Source organism: Cuculus canorus, chromosome 13 (genome assembly GCF_017976375.1).
Source record: "Cuculus canorus isolate bCucCan1 chromosome 13, bCucCan1.pri, whole genome shotgun sequence".
Lineage (NCBI taxonomy): Eukaryota > Metazoa > Chordata > Aves > Cuculiformes > Cuculidae > Cuculus > Cuculus canorus.
The window spans coordinates 9,173,789-9,191,362 of NC_071413.1; the positions used below are offsets into that span (position 1 = coordinate 9,173,789).

At 38.4% G+C, this 17,574-nt stretch overlaps 1 long non-coding RNA gene across 2 annotated transcripts; it reads right to left on the reverse strand.

Annotated features, from left to right (window-relative positions):
- Window positions 1–209: 209 nt before the first annotated feature.
- Window positions 210–7,321, reverse strand: LOC128853446 (uncharacterized). 2 transcript variants are annotated; one of them, XR_008451984.1, is made up of 3 exons: window positions 7,134–7,321; window positions 5,796–5,904; window positions 210–623 (listed from the first exon to the last, which is right to left on the reverse strand). It is a non-coding gene; the product is annotated as an uncharacterized LOC128853446 (long non-coding RNA). The 2 variants fall into 2 exon arrangements; XR_008451983.1 differs by lacking the exon at window positions 210–623 and adding an exon at window positions 4,914–5,457.
- Window positions 7,322–17,574: the final 10,253 nt, after the last annotated feature.

Genomic DNA, 17,574 nt, shown 5'->3' on the forward strand with positions numbered 1-17,574 from the left:
CCTTTCAACCTGTGGAATTCAGCTGTGGAACTCTCTGCCTCAGGACGTTCTGGATAATGAACATTCTCATAAGTTCAAAAAGTGACTGGACACATCTATAAGTTAAAAATAATTTAATTTAATAAGATACATGATCTCTGGCTCAGGCGTCTGAAAGAGTATTCTGGGGAAATATCATTCCCTACTAGTCTTGTTCCTTGCTCTCCGTGTGTGATACAGCGCGCAGCTTTTAAAAGCTTGTTTTTAATTTAGAGTGAGGTTGAATTTCAAAATCTTGAAATTCTGTGTAAATATTATTTCTTCTTAGAGCTCTGTTTTCTAGAGAGCAGTCACAGTGAGAAGTTGTATTGAAGAATATGATTTTTACATAATGCAAGAGCCTGCTACTTGTTCTCTTTCACTGTTACTATTTTGTTGAATTAATAAGGGTCCCTCTAATTTACATGAGGAGAAAAGAAGGAGATCACTATTATCTCTTAACAGTGTGAAACTATTAAGACATTGGTAGGTATGGGAAGTGTGGAATTCCACCAGAAGATCTCTGAGATGCTTCAGTTTGCTCAGATCTGTGTCATCCACCACAAATGGGAATGTTATACAAGCTGGTGATGTTCTGAGTTGGCCTGAAAAAACAGAATAAAAGCGAATTAAGTTAATGGCTGAGGGCTAAATTCTCCTTCACTTGTGTGTGTCATCATGGGTGTTACAAAGCCTGAATACTGTAATATTTAATGACTACCCAGAAGTCAGACTTCCCAAGAGGACAGAGTATTTTTATTAATGGCACAAGTGGTCAGATATACCTTTGGTCACTCTCTTTGCAAAGAAAGACCTCACTCGAAGCGTGCTCTGAGGCTGGGCTGAATCACTGGGTTGCTCGTTCACATTGCACTAGGTCTTGATTGCATCATTTTCCTACTGCTAACTTGCTATCTAACCTCACAAAAATTATATTTTCAGCAAATGTTTGTGCCTTATACTTTTGTAAATATAGTGGAGTAATCTATTTAGCTTTAACCTGCTGATAATCTGGTGGGAGAGAACGGCACTTTTTGTTACTAAACCCAGTATAATTCAATCTCATCCTCCTGCTCTTTCCCAAAGAAATGGCCTATTCAACTGTATTCGTAATTATCAAGCTAATTTTCTACTTCTGTTTGAAGGCAGCTATTCTAAAATTTCGCATTTAAAGCTAATGGGAATACTTTTTCATTTTATTTTGTAAAAAAAAAAAAAGTAAACAGTGAAAACCCAAAAATGTTCAGTCAAAAATCTTTGTTTTAAAACCTCAAGTTCTGAATTTGGAAATGCTTTACGAACACCTTATTTCTGCTATTGCCTTCTTTGAACTATACTTCAGTTTTCCTCTCTTGGAAGTACAAGACTCTCAAACTACAGCTCTAATCCAGAACCATAATAAAACTTAAAGCCTTCTGGGTATTTCTCAGTGATAAGTTATTTTTTTTTTTTGTTTAAATGATTCAGCGTTTTTCCTAGGAAAGCCAGCACTTCATGGAAATTTTTTAGTAGAAAAAAACCCTTCTTTTAAAACCAGATGCACTTTATGGAGGGGTGAAGGAAAGAAGTATTTTGCTTCAATTCTAGTTATTTTAATGTCAGCTCTTGACTTAGGCAGATGCATTCTTAGCAAGTTAATTTGTGATTCTTAGGTGCAGCATTTCCTGTAGCTGATCAGATCAGACCGTTGTAGTATTACATCTCTCCATCAGCAGGGGTCTATTCCTTAATTCCTGTTTTCACTGTTTTCTGTTAACCTGCATCATCAATGGAAATTGTCCGGAGCCAGTCCAGCAGCTTCTCCCAAGTCATTTTGCTTGTTTCCTGCCGAGGGTCTTATAATGGCTTTTCACTGTTTGCCTGTTCCAGTGATTATTTCCTGGTTTGCAGCCAAACAGTGATTCACACAGCGTATAAAGGTTGCATTCCACTTCTGGTTTCAGTTTCCAACTTTCTGGTGTTTTCCTGCAGTTTTACTTCCAGAGGACATACTACCTTTTTTCTTCCCTTCTAACCTCCTACTTCATTCAATTTACCATCATTTGTCTACTTCTCCACTTCTTCCTTTCCTGCTGTTAAAACAGAGCTTTGCTGGAGGGTTTAGAGGATGCAGCAGTTTGCATTTACTTCTTCTTTGACTTGAAGATTTTTCACATTTATGATGGAGTTTTAAGTTTTCCCATATTCTTTTCTGTGTGGAAAGGAGTTGTTTCTTCCAGCAGAAGACACTGGGACATGGGACAGTCTTTGATGTGTGGTCTTACCCGTGCAGAACAACACAAAGAATAGCCGAGCTTTTCAAGATCTCTTTTATAAGGCCTTGGTACCCAGCAGAGAAGGTTGGAGCTGGTGTTCATAAATAACAATGCTGCATACCTTTTTTACTTCTTTCCTTTGATTAAGAGGCAGGACTCAGTTGTATGCAAACAGCAGCAAGGTGTTTTGAAGTGAAAAACACAGAATAACGATGTTGTTCTGTTCAGGAAACAAAACTATTTTCTAGAATTGATAATGAATCACAGAAGATACCTTAACAAACACAGCTGCCTTAGTGTAAGGCCAAAGCTTTCAAACGCTATGACCTTGCATCTGGAAGCAACATTTGATTGTTAAATATAATTTTTATCGTGAGCTAATTTACTCACACTTCCTTGATGACACAAAAATGCAGTATCAATCTCCTTTCCACAGCCTGTGAGGAATCCAATGTAAGTAAACCGATGAGAAGTGCTTGTTTATACCAAACCACCTGATATTAAGTTGCACAGTCCATCACTAAGTAGCTGAACTTGACTAATTCCGAGTCCGTAAAATATTGAAAGAGATAGGTACTGAAATAGCATGAAAATTTAATCTACAGTTTATATCCAGTGCTGGGAAGAAAGGACATTTAAATAAATTAGTAAATTAAGGAGAGACAGCAGTTTATATTGCTTTATTAATAGAAAGAAAAGTTTTTATTATTCATGACACTTGTTGTGATTTTGTGTTTCACCAAACACAATATTTTTGTATTTTTGTGGGGTTTTTTTACTGTTGAAGGCTTAAATTCCACATACAAATGAAAATGGAAGGAGAGATAGAAAACTAGAATTTATTTATGAGAAGATCTTTATATTTGTGTATCTGCTGTCCAACGTGAAGACCGAGCACAAGAACTCAGTTGTAACGGTGTTCTAGGCTTCTACTTGCATTTCCACACTTCCATAAGCATAAGATTTTTTTAACAAGCCAAGTATCGTTCTGGAGATATATGTAAAGGAGAAATTCTTTTTTCTCCAGCAGTTTTTGGGTTATAGTTTTTGAAATCCTCTTCAAATGATTTTTTATGTAGATTCCCATGTCAGTCTGCATTACTGATTGTGCATAGTTGTTGCATACATTTTAAACTGGAGTCTCTGAGTAGCATTGCTTTCCTTTACCTGTTTTTACTTCTAGCATAGTTGTAACATATGATAATTTTGTAATTTTGATAATTTTTTACCCCTTGCCTAATAAATATATAATATGCATGTACAGTTATGTATCTGGTTGTGTATATTACAGTTCATGACCCTTCTCTCCCGTCTTAAAAGAGAGAGAATTCATTCCAAAATGCAGATCCCCAGGACTCAGCAGTTGCCTATTGTGTGACTGAGCTTTCCTGCTGTTTTGTGTCACTGGGAGGAAGGAAATAGCAGGATGTTGCTCTGCCCATCACCATTTCTTGAAACTAGGAATTCTTAAAACCAGAAAGGGGAGGAAGAAGCATCGCCAAAAAGTGGGTCTGGATAAGCACTGCCTCTTCCAAGTGAGAGGCTCACATCTTTGAGTCTTATTTACCAAAGCGGACAGTATTGAGACCTGTTCTGGTACTCCAGCATTAATTAAAAAAAGACAACCCCCTGCTGTTGCATCAGCGCCCCTGCGTGTCCCATCTCGCTCGAATGACTCACCTCAGTTCTCGTCCTTCTAGTAAGATTGCGCCACTGGATGTGCTAGAATCAGATATTGCAACACGTGGGCTAATTGGTAAAAGAAATTAGTGCTGTTGTACCTACAGTAGCTGGATAGTCAGTAACAAAACTAGTTAGTACTTTTTGTGCTTTTGCAATTACTTATTTCTTGGCAGTAAATATTTGTATTTTCAGCTGAGTAACAACCTAAAGAAACAGCCGATGTTGCTGGAAGACACTTTTTAGGCCCTCAGTGAGCAGTAGCAGTTCGTTGCACAGAGCAGGTGGTTGTGTGAATACAGTCCCCATAGAATGACAGCAAACCAGCCACGGGAAAGGATCCCTTTGGAGGAGGAGCTCTCCTCCCCTTACCGTGAATCCCTTCCTGTTGTGTAGAGGAGTTTGGACTGAAAATACAGCATTTAATGAACTTTTAAACAATGCTTTTCTTTTTGGATTGAAAAGAGTCATAATAAAACTGACTCATATATGATGAAAACCATTGGAATTATTTCCTTCCAGCAGGGTTAAAAGCAATGCACGACTACAGCCTGTGCGTTTGCTGGCATTAATGATATGGTAGTGATATTTTGTGTGTGGCAGAAGAATGAAGTCATGCTTTTATCAGTGACATGTATACTCATGTTCTTTTTCATGGGAGATACATGGGTGACACACGGGTGACAAAATGTAGGTGTTCCTTAAGCTGCTATTGTTTTATTATTCCATTGATGTTACTGATATACTATTGCTATGCTAACTATTATTTCTTGGAGGTTTGTCCACAAAATATACACTGAATGGAGAAAATGTATGAAGAACAAAATTTTTATATTCACTTCTGTATCATATATATTGGAAGTTGCTTTTATTATGTATTGATGTATATACAGATGTAAAAAATCAAGAGAAGTATTGTGAAGTGCCTGTTCAGCCAGTGGACTTATCTTGTGAAATGGAAAGCTGAACCCATATGGTATTTTTCAGTTAATAGAACTTCCAGCAATCACTTATTATTTTGCGGTAAATATGTTTATTTTCAGCTGAATTAGAAGAGGAGTCACTGAAAGACTTCTGTTGATTTCAATGGGCAGTTTCTTGAAGTCTTCCCTATTTTGTGTTGTAAAGGGCCACACTTTGTAGGACAGTGTCTACTGCAGCATCTTGTACAAAATGCTGCTATCCATATTCTGGTAGACTTCTGCAGATGGTATTATTTGTCAATGGAGACTCGCAATAGGGCTTGCCTTGAGTGTAGTAACTTCAGTAAAATATTTATGTTGTGGACCACTTCTTGTTTTGATTTCTTACCAGCTTTGGAAACCGTGAGCCTGATATCTGAGGAAGAGTTCCATAAATCAGCAGTCACCTTCATCATGGTTTCATGTAGAAGCTTAATGGAAATGTTGAGTATATATGTTCAGCATCAAAAACCTGTCATTTATACTACACGTGGTGTTGTTCCTGGGTTATTTTGCTGAAGGTGACTGCCATTCTGTGATCACTGCAAAGCAGATTACATATAATGCATGTGAGTTGGGCCTTATCTAGTTACTTTACTGTTAATAATAATGAATGTATATTAATTTTCCCTTCATTTCTCGGAGTAGCGAGGTCAAAATATTAATCCTGTGTTGGACTTTCATAACCTCTTGGATCAGTTTCCCTTATGATGGTCCTATGCCGGGGAAGAGAATCCTATAAATGCTCTTGAGGCAGGGGTGGAGCCGATTAAACAGTGATTAACAACCTAGTCAAAGAGGCTGGAGGCGATTTTAAATACTCGCGTCAAATAGCCAGTATGAAAGGGAGCAAGGACAGAGGAAATAAAGCTTTTCTCACCTGCTACATAGTTTTCCAAAGTCCCACAGTCCAACATAAGCTCAATGAATTCCAATCAGCAGGTATGCTTTTTTTTCACTCTTTAAGAAGATGTTTGTTGTGAAGTTGCCTGAAATACAAATCAATGGTGATAGAATAATGCTGTAATGGAAGATCAAACTCATGCTTTCTGCTACATTAGTCTAATTTTTGTAATGCCTTCCCATGAGCCTATAAGATCCTTGATGCGTGCAGCAATGCTGGCATAAGTTATTAGCTCTCTGCCCCAATTTGTTTGTTCATCCTGGATAGTCATAAAATGTATTTGTTTCAGACTAAAGTTTCTGCTTTCCAATTCAGTAACAGTAAACTGTTTTCTCTTTGCTTGTTTTTTTTCTTTTTTTTCTATAAGAATATTTGAGGGAAAAAACTAAATTATTTGGACTTTAAAATTATCTTTTCAAGAATAAGGGTTTAGCGAACACCTATCTGACATCAGCACAGAATTGTTGAGATTGCTTGTTTGTGTTAGCAAACCAGTGAGTGAAAGACTTAGAGCATAAGCCTTGTGATAGGTATTTCCAGAACTATAGTGATCAGTATTTACTGTTAAGTCTGACAATGTGTTATAAATTAATGATGACTCAATTTTTCCCTTTAAATTCATTCATCAGGGTGTCCAAATTAGATTATACTGACTCCAGGCTTTTGCTTTAATGGACTGTGCCAGCCCCTGTGGAAAAATGCTATGAAATTTAATGGGAACAAGAATAGTAGAATTCTACAAGAATTTAATAAAGTCCCACGGAAACTTTTAGAATTACCCCTTGAACCGAATAGTAAGTGATACCTTAGACAGGTGTTTGAAATAGCTCATAAAATTGTATAGCCACAATATACCCTTCTAGAAAAATATGTAGGATTTTGGCAGAAGAGACTCTCAGAGCATAAGAAGACTATCATTTCTTAATTTCCAAAAGAATGTTTCCATACAGGAATATCTGAGTCTAACCTATCATTAAGATGTCATATCTATCATGGAAAAAAACCCAGGTAGCATACAGCGTCTCTTAGTCTGCGTCAGTTACTTTTACATTCCAAGCATTGCCATCTAGTTTAGCATGGGTGCCACACCTTGTGGCCAGCTTGAAAGGCTGAGCAAACTTCTGGCTTCAACTGAGCCTTCAGAAAAACATTTTGATGCTTATCACTTCTGTTTGAGATATTTGCCGCTACGCAGGAAGATTCCATTACCCAGTCTGTCCTTTACATACGACTGGGGCAATTAATTTAGAAGCTGTTCATGGAGTAAGATTTCAATAGGAAAAGAAAGCTCTGTACTGTGAGAAAGTCACTTACCTAGAAAGGGTCAGCTCCAAAGGAAGACGGAAAAAACTTTTTATCTTCCTTTGCTGGGACATTTTATGGTGCAGACCACCAGTAAAGCGATGTTTAGTCAGCAGCGTTCCACCCCTCAGCTGAAGCCTTGTATAATAAAGAATCTCTTCTCTGTCACTGAGCATATATTGCACATTGTGATAGGAGAGTCACTGAAGATGTGAATAAGAAAGCAAAACAAAAAACTTTCTATTGCCTGGTGGAGCTGCGATGAATCACACAGCTGGGTGTGGAAAACTGCCTCTGACCTTACTCCCAAGCACGATTTCTGATGAACTGAGAAGCTTTGTGGAGTTGTTTCTGTAAGTGAATTACGGAGTTTGATCATCCAAAACACTTTTGAAACATCAAGGGTCATTTTCATCCTGACTTCTAAAATCTTGCTTTTGGTGTTTGATGGGAATGACTGTTAATATGTTTTGGGGCTTGATTTAAAGCATATTTTTGGTTTTAGAGGAATCACGAGTGCAGTTTTTTTAAGCTTCGTCTCCTGAGTTTTGCACACAAACATTGCTCGTATAAGATGGTTTTTGCTTGCAAGGTGATCACACTGTGTTCTAGAACATGAATTTTATTTCCTATTTTGTTCCATATCCCTACTTTGAAAGGTGAACAACATTCTTGAATTCCTTTTTGTATAATACTAATCACCTTTCCCTTTCCCTTGGTATGATATTTGGATTTTTCCACTCTTTCTCTGAACAGTTTGAATTCTGAGGAGGTGTTCGTGCATTTTAATTTGCCCATGTTATTTTTATATTGCAGCGCTTCACTAGGGCTGTGTTGTTTTTTATTTTTTTATGTAACAGCTACTTCTGTTATTAATATTCAGAGAAGATGATTTGACCTCTAAGCTTGACTTTTGTCATCATTTCTGGAAACTTATGACCCATTCTCCTAGGTATTTTGATAAATAGATGTCCATAAAACTTAGAGAGGCATCACTGATGTGTGCAGATCTGTTCCTTAACTTTTCTGCCTTAAAGAACAAGTCATTCCACATTCTGTATTCCTAAAAGAGAAGCTACACTTGCATTTAGAGTTTAATCAGAAAAAAATCATGAGGTTCATTATGAAATCAGGTGTTTTGATAAAATCTCTGTGTTGCCAACTGGAATGTGAGCGAGCTACTTCAAGAAAGGTCAGCTGCTGGTACCGTTGGTTGTAGAGGGCAGCTCTCACTTTGCAGACTCTGGTAGCAGTAAAAGCTGTTCTCGTCTGTTTTGCCTAATGCCTTTATACTTTGGAGAACGTTACACTCTAACCACAATTTATGCAGTAATTGCCTTCCTTGGGATACTCCCAGTATATGAAGGACATTGCTCACAAATAAGGGTTTTCACATGCTGAGAGGAAATTGGCAAACAGTTTGAATACATAATAGGGACTATACTAAGGTTTCCATTAACTACTCCAGTACAAAAATGTTGCAGTGGTCAAATATTTTGCTGTTAAAGAGCTCGCTAACAACAAGGAATGTAATTCTGCTGGATATGACATCGGTTTATAACCAATAACAAAATGAGATGCCTGCTCAGAATCAGTCACAGAGGATGGCATTTGCAAAAAATATTTGATTTGGTTTAATTTTCTCCATCTAAGTCAGTGTTAGAATGTACACTGATTTCACTGTTACCAGAATGCATCCAAACATGGAATTCTGTTAAAGAAGTTACCAAGAGAAAATGTCAATTCCCCCAAAATATGCAGCCAGTCTAAAATTGCTTTTAGTATTAGACTAACTTTGTCAGCAAAATTATTCAGCTTAGTAAAAATTGTATCTTAGGTAGATAGTCTATTAATTATAAAAGGTGAAAATATAGTTTAATTATTGAAAATATCAATAACGAGTTTGGATAACTAAAGCACTCGAGAGAAGTGGTGAAATAGCCAAGTTCTCACACGTATTAATAATATTATTGTCATTTCTAGAAACTTGGTAGAAATTAATATTTAACTATGCATGACCCATTCTTTTGTCCTACTACTTGGAACTAGAAAAGCGACCTCAGTGGAGGAAGTAAAGTGGGCTCTTTCATACGTACTCTCCAGCAAATCCCAAAGCTTCATATAAATGCCATTGGCATTTATAAAACATGTAAAAATGAGTCTCCTTGTTAACTGGTATCTGGCACAATTCTTGGAGTGGAGTCTGACATTCTGGTCTCTATGTTCCATTGTACACAGGGCGCGGGGTTTGGCCACAGCCGGATGGCAGAGAAATCCTGTTCTGTGGAAGGACTCCCTGCTGGCGCTTCAAAGCTGGACCTCAGCCCAGGAGCTCTATCCTTACTAATATCTGCTCTGTCTTCTGCCCCGAGTAGAGCTCTAATGAAGGAGGGGATCTGTTTCTGTCTAATAGTTTCCTTACTGTGTTTCTAGGTCTCCAGTACGACTGCAAATCTATAAAAAGGGAAGAGCAGGGTTCAGAACAGTATGTCTCCTATGACCTTATTTCTTTGTCCAGTTGTGAGGATTAAATATCTTATCCAGAATTCTAATGCCAAGGTTAAAATGATTTCTTCTTGAACTAGGTCGCTGTGATGAAGTAGAATTGTTCAGCAGACAGATTGCACTGAGAGTGGAGGATTATTAAGTGCAATTCACTTTGTTAAACTGAGCAATATGCATCGCTAAATAGAGCTTTTTTCAGTGCTGGGTAGTCATTCTTGTAGTTGCATGGTGAAGTGAGGGGATTGGAAGGAAATTCCCTGCTTGCATCTGATCACCATACCAATTCCTGACATCTGAGCTCCTAATTATGATTTATTAAGAACTTGGAATGAAGCCCAGATCTGTTAAGGAACCAGAATTCAGTGTCCCCACTGGAATGATGACAATTCACATGTCAAACTATGTAGCAGTTGTGGATCCCAGGGTGTCAGTCCACTGGGTTATGCGACAGCAGTGCTTGATCACACCACGACCAACCCTGGCTGTGCCGAGTGGCACGGCGAGGAAGGATGACCCCAGCAGCCCACTGCTAGGCGGTACGGTACCCTGCTGGGGATGCGCTGCTGTGGCCACCCTTCTGCTCCAGAATCCCATAAACTGGGTGCTGCTGCTAACAAAAAAAAAAAAAAAGGATCCAACTGTTTTTTGGGTGATTTATGGGATCTTCGAGCAGGAAAGGGGCAGTGACATTGACCTGGAAGTGTAGAGGTGAAGTTGCAATATGGAAGCATGAGACAAAGCCCCAAAGGTGAACTTCGTATTCAGTGCATGAAAACGGATGTCTAGAAATATTGAAGCAAGACTAGTTTCTGCTGTTTGTACTAGTGATGGAATTGTTTGTCTAAATATTTCATTTCAGCAGCTTTTTGGATAAATGAGAGAGATTGCATTATCTGTTAATGACATTGATGTGCGGTCAGTTTGTCATCCTGATTCACAGAAAGCTGAAGCAACACAGTGTTTTTTGGAGAATTTTTTGGATAGTAGTTGATTGTAAGCAGCAAGGTAGGACGGTTTTCAAATTGTTCCTCAGTTAGATACCTAGCGGCTCATAGAACTAAAGAGTCATTAGTTATTAAATAGTTATTATATTTTTAAAGCAGATAAAAATTCCTTCCTTCACTGGTATAAGTTCTCTGGAACTCATTTTGTGAACAGCAGCATTAACGTGGATCTTCCAACCTGTATTAAGCTGCCAGTTTCTTCATGCTTTAAAATTTCTGACTGCACTATCAACATGGGAAAGACACAAAGCTTGCCTTAATATCCTTCATTAAAAAGAAATGTCAGACTTAATTTCAGCCTGATATTGACAGAATTAGATGACTCCATTTGAAGGAGTGACTTGTTTGAAGCCAGTCTCATCATTTATACCAGCAGATGTATCCTTTTGCATGGCTCTTTGCTGTTGCAAATGTTAACCTACAAGAATTTGGCAGCACCATGAGACTGCCAAATGATGAAGGAATGATATCCTGCACTGAACATATGGAGAATAATCATGTATTTGAGGTATCTCATGGCTTTTACCATCATTTAACTTCATCAACCTTTAAAATAATGAAATAATTTCACTTGCCAGAAAATATCTGTGTGGACAAACCTTCCTAAGGTTTCTAAATGCCTGCTGTCTTTTATATTTGATATTAGTTCTGGAAGACTGAGCCCTTCAGATTTGTAAACTTATGGAATAACTTCATTATAACTTCAGTATAAACATGTACCAAGTTTCTAGAAGCTGAGGAAAAATCAGATTAAATGTTAGACATATTTTCCTACCACAGGGCCAGTTCTGCCCTTTATGTGAATTGCAAGTGACCTCTATGCAGCTGCAGAGGAGTTTGACCTTCAAGCAGTATTTTCTCAGCAATGACTGGGCACCTTCTTTTGGTTTTTTGTACAGTCATATAAAATTATCACCTTAATTAAAAGGAAAACTGTAAGCACTTGGCCTTCTGCTTAAATTTCAGGATGCTGTCCTCTGTAAAATGGAGATACTGTGTTTTCTTTCACCCTGCAATCTATGCTGTTTAGTAACCCTTCCCAATCCTTTAGACTGGAATTATTCATTACAGTCAGAACTAGGGCTCACTCATCAGTAAACATGGATTTTATAAATTCATTACACTTCGTTCCTCTAGATAGGATTGCAAATGTCTTTCTTAAGGAAGAATTGGCTTCCAGTTCTATCTATAGAAACTGTTTCAGTTGTAATCTGTAACTGACAGCTATACAAAAAGCAACATTTTACATGACTGTAAAAGTCCCAGGATTGAAATACCATAAGTCCGGAACAAATAGTCTTGAGAAAGGTTAGTGGTGATGTTTACAAAAAAGATACCAAAACTGCACAGCACTTTTGCTATCAAAAGTTATGAGCCTTTCTGTGGAGAATTCGCTTAACCAGACCTTTCTCTCTGTTGCCTTTATGAGACTGGAGTGGGGTAAATGCGCTGAAGTTAAAAGATTGGCTAACAGAAGTAGGTGAAATTTTTGAAGCTTAACAAATAAAAAATTAGAGGGTGAATAGTACCGACATTACTAACAACAACATTTTGGGCACTGACTGCTAAAGAAGCTATAATTTATTATTTCAATTTATGTAGAAGAAACTTAAGGATTTTTCTGCATTCTTAAATGCAGGTTTCTTTATTAATTTTGAGAGCCAGACTCCTCTTTTACAAAATGCTGTCTTCATACACAATTCTGTTGTTTCTCAATTGTATTGCACAGCAGACAAATTTCCTGTAAGTTGACAAATAATGCAGGACTTTGGTGTAATTTAGAAAGCAGCCTTGATGTCTGAACTTTTAGCCCCTGCAAAGAATTCACATTTTGTGGATGAAAATTGTTCATGGACTTTTCCTTTATTTGGCAATGAAAGGATCAAGTAGATGGTGTTAAAAAAGCAGCAACCATAGAAATAGTTTATTTCACACATTCAATTGCATTTCTTTAAACATATTTGTGGGCGAAGTATGTTTGGGGCTTTGACTAGTTAAAGATTAAAATAATGCAGAATGATCGTTACATTTCCCATCCTTATTTTCCATTTGTTGGAATAAGGGTGTATCAGAAATGTTAACAGTTGCAGTGAGAGATGAACGTACCTCCTTTTCTGACCAGGAGTGGAGTCATGAACTCTGCCAGGTGGAGAGCCTGTATCAGTGGTAGACTTCCCTCCCTCTTCACCACACTGACTCAGCCGCACGGGCTGGTGTGCTGGAGGAAGCAGGCAGAGCCAGCGGCGTGACCCAGCCTTCTATAATTAGATCCTGATGTAAACGACGGAGTTAAGCCGCAAGTACTCAACTTTCATAAAACTGGTTTTGTCATTGCTTGATGTGTGCTGGTCTACTGAGCAAGCAGGTATCAGAGCTAAATCTAAAAACGCAGTTATTTTTATGGTGACCTTTCTAAATAGCCTGAAAGTAGGGTCATTTGGATCAAATCAGAGCTGCTGGTAGTTCATTAGGCTCATGTCACTGTGCATTTGCCTCTGAAACATTTAATCAGGTGTCCCCAGTACTCACTTGATGCTCTGAATCTCTCATGAGAAGATCTCCTCTCCCATTTAAAATGAAAGCATAATATGTTTTGGGTTTGGCATGAAAAAAAAGAAAGGATATGTTTAGCTCTTTTGATTTTTTTAAGGGTTGAAATGATAAGGTCTGTCTTTATCAGAATGGAAATATCACTGCTTAGTTGTCACTTAAACTATCCTTTAAATATCCCAGTGTTACTTTTTCTGATGCTGTAGTTATTTTCAAATTACTTTTGTGGGAGTTGAAAACCATGTAGTGAAAACACATATTAGGTACAGAAATAACTTAAAACTAATAGTATTCTGAAAAAAATCCAAGCTACCCTGTACTTGAAAGCAGTGTGGTAATTAAACTGAACAATTTAAAAAGTAAAAAAAGCAATGCAATTTGGAAAGGAATTAATTTATATAACCAGCAAATATTTAAATAGAACAGGACTATTTCCTGCAGTGTAGGATTCTTTGCTGAGTGTTTCAAACAGTTGAACTCACAACAGGAAGTAATTTGCTGTTGAAAATAAGATCACATGAAACTCACTGCCTATAGTGATAAAAGGGAAGTGCTTCACTTGGTAAAACTGCTAGTTAATGTGGAGGCATCAGAGCAGTTTAATGACACTGTTTGTTTTAAATTAGTTTGGAATGCTAGAAACAGGAGTAGAGAAGACATGACTGTCACATGTAACAAGCATTAAATGAGCACAGGTCCCACCAGACATCAGATGACATGAAATGGCTGTTTGAAAACATAAAAATCTTTATCGGAGGTGCTTGGAAGTGTGAAACCAATTAAACAAAGATGTTTTAGATCTCTGCACTGACACACACAGAGAAATAATTGATGAGAGTGAATAACATTCGTTCTAAATTCCTATATTCCTATGCAGGCCAAGTTGTCAGTATGGACATGTAAGTTGAAAATTAAGCACCTTGAAAACCAATTTGCATATTTCCTCTGAAGTGACCATGAGAAGGATGATGTTTGACGGTATCTGATTATGCACTTGGAGACAGTAAAGCATGCTGTTTTTCATTCTGAAATATTGACTTTTCAGATGTCAATGGAGAAATCTTTTTCAGAACTTGAGGAAAAAAGTAAATTCTTAGTACTGGACAGTGCAGAAGGATTAAATACTTTCTGGAGCTGCTGCACAAAGTCACTCATGGCAGCTGTATCTGCTACTACCTTTGTCCGATTAACTAATGACTTTGATAAGGCAGAGTATTTTTATACACCTCTTTATATTTGATTTTGTGCCTGTGTTATGGTTTTATTTTACCATGTTGTCACCCTTGAAGAACCTCTGAAACTTTGAAGCTGCTGTTTCAACCACTGCCCTTCTATTCTGAAATACTTAGACCACTACTTTTCTAAAGTGACCTCTTTTCTTAGGGGCTTATGCAAAAATTAGTAGGAGCCGTTCAGTTGATGCTGGTAATCCTTGCACCTAGTTTTGGAAACTTAAGATCTGTTGAGTACTTCTTTGTAAGGCATCGTTCTTAGAAAATACTTAGCCTTACTCATTCCTTCTCTGGTACTGCTAGGCAGCACTTGCTGTATTTGGATGGCAGCTTGACATTCAGTAGCAATATGGTCATCTGCTCTAACGAGCACGTAATTCACAGAGGTGAGAGCATGGTTTATTCCTGACACAAGCATCGGTGCTAACGTATGCTTTGTAATTTATAACAGAAGAAATTTAGTTTTATGCCTCACTGTTGAAGTATTAGTATAATCTGAATTTTAGTTAACTTTGCTATATAAACATGGCATATTAATGCTCTATGTAATAAAATAGTATCTTATTTTAAGTAAGTGACTAGAAAGATGTTATCATAAAATCATAGAATCATAGAACGGTTTGGGTTGGAAGGGACCTTAAAGATCATCCAGATCCAGCCCCCCTGCCTTGGGCATGACACTTCCCACTGGAGCAGGTTGCTCAAAGCCTCATCCAACTTGGTCTTGAACATGTCCAGGGATGGGGCAGCCACAGCTTCTCTGGGCAATCTGTTCCTGTGCCTGCCCACTCTCACCAGAAAAAAATTCTTCCTAGTATCTAATCTCAATCTCCCCTCTTTCAGTTCAAAACCATTTCCCCTCTTCCTGTCCCTGCACTCCCTCATAAAGAGCCCCTCCACAGCCTTTCTGTAGGCTTCTTTAACTAGTGGAAGGTTGCTATAAGGGTTCCTTGGAGCCTTCTCTTCTCCTGGCTGAATATTAAATCATTGACCACAACTCTTTTGAATGTGGCCATCCAGCCAATTCCTTATGCACCAAGCAGTCCATCCATCAAATCAATGTCTTGCCAATTCAGACTACAATGTTGTGCGGGACACTGTCAAATGCTTTGCACAAGTCCAGGTAGATGATGTCAATTACTCCTCCCTTATCCACCAATGCTCTAGTCCCGTTGTAGAAAGCCACCGAATCTCCTCAGGCATGATTTGTCCTTAGTGAAGCCATGCTGGCTTTCAGCAATCACCTCATTTTCCATGCACCTCAGCAGAGTTTCCAGGACAATCTGTTCCGTGATCTCGCTGGGCACAGATGTGAGACTGACTAGTCTGGAGTTCCTCTTTTCCTTTTTTAAAAATGGGAGTTCTGTTTCCCCTTTTCCAGTCAGTGGGAGCTTCAACAGACTGCCATGACTTCTCAGATATGATGGATAGTGGCTTAGCAACTTCATCTGCCAGTTCCCCTAGGACCTGTGATGCATGCTATAAGGTACCATGGGCTTGTGCACCTTCAAGTTCCTTAGATGGTCTTGCACATGATCCTCTCCTATAGCGTGTGGGTCTTCATCTTTCCAATCACTGCCTTTATCTTCTGCAACGTGGGCAGTGTGGCTTGAGCCCTTGCCAGTGAAGTCTGAGACAAAAAAGTCGTTGAGTACTTCAGCCTTCTCCATATCCTTGGTAACCAAATCTCCCATGTCCTTCCAGAGAAGGCCCACATTCTCCCTAGTCTTCCTTTTATCACCAGTGTACCTATAGAAGCTTTTCTTGTTGCCTTTGACATCCTTGGCGAGATTTAGTTCTATCTGGGCTTTAGCTTTCCTAACCTGGTCCCTGGCTGCTTGGACAATTTATCCGTATTCCTCTCAGGCTACCTGCCCTTGCTCCCACCCTCTGTAGGCTTCGCTTTTCTATTTAAGTTTGTCCAGGGGTTCCTTGTTCATCCATGCAGGTCTCCTGGTGTTTTTACCTGACTTCCTCTTTGTTGTGCCTCATGGCTCCTGAGATTGGAGGAGGTGATCCTTGTATATTAACCATCTTTGTTGGGTCCCTCTCCCCTCTAGTGCTTTATCCTATTGTGCCCTTCCAAGCTGATCCCTGAAGAGTCCAAAGTCTGCTTTCCTGAAGTCCAAGGTAATGTGTTTGCTGAATGCCCTCCTCGATGCCCTAAGTATCTTGAACTCCACCATTTCATGGTCACTGCAGCCAAGGCTTTCCTTGAGCTTTACATTCCCCACCAGCCCTTCCTTGTTGGTCAGAACAAGGTCCAGCTTCAGATCTTCTGTCACTTGGAGAAGGAAATTATCATAAACGCGCTCCAGGAAACTCCTGGGTTGCTTATGCCCTGCTGTGTTGTCCATCCAACCGATATTATTGTCATAGTTGAGGTCAAATACATTTGCAGTTATTCCAGGTGGAAGAAATGATCTTGTTTCTGGGTGTAAGACATTGGCACATTTTTTCAGTTTTTCTGTACGATTTCCAACTATGTCCATACATATGTAACAACAATTTGCATTTCTAAATGAGTCACAAATGCTTTCTTAGTCGAAGCGTTGTTGCTTAGTGTCATGTGTGTCATGTTGCCAGGAGTCATACAGTGTCTTCCTTCTTCCCCCCAAGATCAATTTGACTTTGGTAATGAAGATATTAAGGTGAAGATTACCAATAGAGTGAAACTAGCTGAAGTTTTAATTCCCATAATACTTGTTAATTTTGTAGTTTCCACTTGAAATCATAGTTTCCAAACTCTGTCCTTTAATCACAACATGCCATGTTAACACAAGTTATTTACTTAGTAAGCTCGTCATACCTCAACATTTATGCATATTCATGGAAATGCAGAAAAGGTTATAGTCTAAAAGTTGCTTCAGACCCAGCGCAGTCACATACCCACTGATAATTTACATGTGTCTTACACAACTATTTATTCAGCCTTTAAAAAGGGAAAAATCAGTTACCAAAGCAACCTGCTATATTGTGTGTTACTAATGCTATTTTTAAGATAAAGACATTGGTAAGGCACACATCTCGGTATCTTTTAGGAACAGGTACACACTTTGCAAAGGGGAAAACCACCAGACCTGTTATAATCACTGAATTTGTAAAAGAAAGTTCAGACCTGTTTGCTAAGTATTTTCTTGTAATTTAATTTTATCACCATTT